This window comes from Pteropus alecto, unplaced genomic scaffold, assembly GCF_000325575.1.
Source record: "Pteropus alecto unplaced genomic scaffold, ASM32557v1 scaffold59, whole genome shotgun sequence".
Lineage (NCBI taxonomy): Eukaryota > Metazoa > Chordata > Mammalia > Chiroptera > Pteropodidae > Pteropus > Pteropus alecto.
The window spans coordinates 4048948-4052511 of NW_006443292.1; the positions used below are offsets into that span (position 1 = coordinate 4048948).

At 36.7% G+C, this 3564-nt stretch overlaps 1 protein-coding gene across 1 annotated transcript in view; it reads left to right on the forward strand.

Annotated features, from left to right (window-relative positions):
• The first annotated feature begins 59 nt into the window (after window positions 1–59).
• The window catches only part of MEF2A (myocyte enhancer factor 2A), a 106081-nt gene continuing 102576 nt past the window's right edge, over window positions 60–3564 (forward strand). Inside the window, exons 1-2 of the mRNA XM_006924140.3 lie at window positions 60–184; window positions 1803–1901. The gene's annotated coding sequence lies outside the window, so the exon portion shown is untranslated. The remainder of the gene's footprint in view (window positions 185–1802; window positions 1902–3564) is intronic.

Consider the following 3564-nt stretch of genomic DNA (forward strand, 5'->3'; position numbering starts at 1 on the left):
CGGGGACGGAGGGGCTGCGGAGGGGACCGCTCGCTGGCCCCGGACAGCCCAGGAGACCCCCGACCCCGGCTCGCGGGCAGGGTTTTGTGTGCTGGAAACTTTGCTTTTGAGTTCGCTATCATCTCGTCTTGGAACAGTGGGGATTAAATTAGTAGGTGACATAGTGCCAACAGCTTTGGAAAAGGTGAGCATTTCTGAATTAGGAAAAAAAATTTTTTTTTTTTTTCCCCTGTGAAAGTGAAGACTTGAAGTGTGATGGTTCCCGAGATAGGAAGCGAGCTTCCCGTCATGATCCAGTCGGGAGCGGTGTGTTGTGTAGACTGGGAACCAGCCGCATAGGGTTAACCTGCGTTTTAGTTTACAGTGAGATCGGGATTCCAGTAAATGTGCTATCAGCGGCCTGCTGTGATATGTTAACAATAATGTGTGTTTTAAAACAAATATTGTTTAAAATTCAAGTTTTCCTTTTTGGTATGTGTGTGTGTGTTTAGCACAGCGCGTTTCCCTTCTGTCTCGTATCTATTACTATATGGAGAGAAGGTTCTCAAGCTGTAACTAGGTGTACATCACACCAAGGGTACTTTTTCTTTAAGGATCCAGCTGTGGTGTTTTGGCCACTGCCAGGTACTCCAGTTGTCAGTTTAAAATCTGTTACCTTGGCAGTACTTGAACTGGCAGTTTGTGGAAAAGGTAAACAAAATAGCTCTATTTTTTTTTTTTTAACACAAAAATGGCATTTATTTTAAACGTGAATTGAGGACGTATAACTGTTCTATGGCTTTTCTATGTCCAGGTTTTGGTCGTAGGGTTTTTTGGGGGTGTTTATTTTTGGAGGGCTTTGTCTTCACTCTTTAACTGTAACTTTTGTTTCAGGGGGAAAATCAAAACGTTTTCACTGAAGCAGATGCCACTTTTAGTTATAATTTGTATCAAATATAATGAACATGTAATGTGTGTCCTAAAATACTAAGATTAGTTTCTTCTATATGATGATGCACTGGTTGATTCTGGAATCACTTCCAATTCTCAGCATTATTCTAGAAAGTTGTGATAATGGTGTTAATGACAATACTCTGAAGAGCTAAAGCTGAGTTTAAGTACTTTGTAGACTCAGTCTTTAACATTTCTTTTGCAAGAATGTTTCCAGTAGAAACTTAACTAATGAATCAAAGATTTCGTGAATAGGGACCTCCCTAAACAACTTTGCTTATTTATTTCATTTAAGGCACACTGTTGGTATATATGCATAAAGCTATGGTTTTATTCATATTAGAACACGGGTGATAAAATTAAACTTAAATTGCTTCCCAGCAAAAGTTTTAAAGAAAATCCAGTTGCTGAGTGGAGTGAGTGAGTGGTGGGGGGTTGTTCAGTGGAAGGGAAATAGCTCATTGGGGCTCAGAAATAATCATTTTAATGTCACCATGTTGAAGTATACTTAGAGAATAACCTCTTTTCATATTCTTAGAGGTCGTACATTTCCTTAATAGGTATGTGTGACAAAGATTGTTTTTGTAAATGCAGTTGGAAATAATCTTTTAAAGATGTTGGGTTTCGAGTGGTGTTTCTTCAAAAACAGTTACGTTACAGCTTTGTATTCTGTTTAGAATGCCCTGCAGGTTAACATTAATTTTATAAATATTTAAGCAATAGCAACATCATTAATTGTTTGGTTACCAGGAGAGCTATTCAAGTGTATTCTGAGGGTGGTTAAGTAATTATGGAAGTGTTTAATAGAACGTGATTTTGATGCTTGACATATTTCAGTGAAATCTTTTTAGTAGATGTGTGTTCTGATTTAGGAGGAGGAAGCTGCAGGCAGACTTGTCCCTGGGAAGTAGCGTGCTTGTCAGTCCGGGTTTGGAAAGCCACCCTTTTCTCCCTTTGCTGCTTTTAATCGGGTAAGAGGAGTGTAACGTGCAATGATGAAGGTCCTGGATTGTCTGTGCGCATTTCTCATTTCATTTATTCTGTCTTATAATCAGACCATACCCGGTTTTTTGTTTTTTTGTTTTTGCTTTGGAACACATACTCATGGTACATGAGAATGTTACAAAGTCTAGCTGAAGTTTTTTATTAGTGATAAGGCTATGAAAATGCCGCTTTGTGGATTAAAAATGATCAGTATTGCTTTTTTCTAGATTAGAAAAATCTGTGAACATTCTTGGTAAGTGGAGAAGTGAGTGCCCTGTCGATGTTTTAAGTAATAAGTATAAATATGGAAAATCAAGTCAGTCTTTCAGTTAGATAACCTCTTGCAAAAGAACACGTTAACAGGTGCTGATTTGCAAGTCCTTGTAAAGGAGGACTTTGATTTCGCCATCAGGTCTTGGTTTAGTTAGATCTCAGGTCCACCACTGACAAAGTTACGGGACACTTTCTGTAAAATCGAAATGAATTACACTACCTGCCCCTTGAAATTGTTAGAATTAAATGAAATAACGTGTGCGAAAGTTGCTAACGCATTGCCTGAAGCTTGATATACAAAAATGCATGTTGCTTGATCACCCTTCATCCCTTCTTCCATACGTCCCTTCCCGTGAAGATCATGTCGGTACTCTGCCTACAGGTCCTAATCCGTGCTCTTAGTGTCTCTGACCGAAAGGACTTCACGTAATGTATAAATAGGAAAATGCGCAGATGTTCGTTTGGGATACAGGATCCAGCATTTTAAATTCATTGTCAGATTACACATAAAATGTTAAGTTGACTGTTCTACAGTTAGATTTTTGATTTTCAATCACTGTTTGATTCTAACCTCCATAATCTCAAATATTAAAAAAAAGTTTATTTTCCCTGCTCATCAGTGAAATATATTAAGGAATTATTTGTGATTGTTGTCTTTAAGATATAGTAATTAAAATTTGAAAACAGAAACAAATTTTTAACATAATGAGGAGTAAGTATATTAAAAATAGCTTTTTTTAGTAGCTAATCTATAATTTTTTATTCTTTTACCTGTTCCGTGGAACTAGATGATTTTATCTGTGCATGCTTTATCTGTGCACTGCGTAATATACGGACCCTGTGTACAGTTTATTATGATTGAGTGTAAATGCATTTGTTAAGTCTTATGCATAGCATGTGGTTGTGTGTTAGCATAGTTAATACTACATTTTATAGATTGTTTACTGACTTTAATAATTTGTATGTACTGAATTTAATATTGAACTTAATATGTAATATCAAATTGTCTTAGTAATACCTGTGATGAAATCATAAACACGTAATTTAAAAAATAGCTGGTTTGGGAGGCGGAATACTAATATTTGAACATTGGTGTGTAGCAGCAGGTAATCTATTTTTTCACTTTAATAACTGAGGATGCTGAAAGGGGGTGGAATCGTTACCATGGGCGAAAAACAGACACTAGTTGATCAGACTTCTAATAAACAACCAAAGCACACCTTTTCGTGCTTGTCCTGAATCAGTACTAATTTTATTTCCTTTCTTATAGAAAAGTACAAAGTTTATGAACTTAAAAAAAAAATTCAGCCTTTAATAAAGTTCTGTTTGGAGAAATATTTTGGTAGTGGTGGTGAATTCGTACTGCAGGGGCAGGAC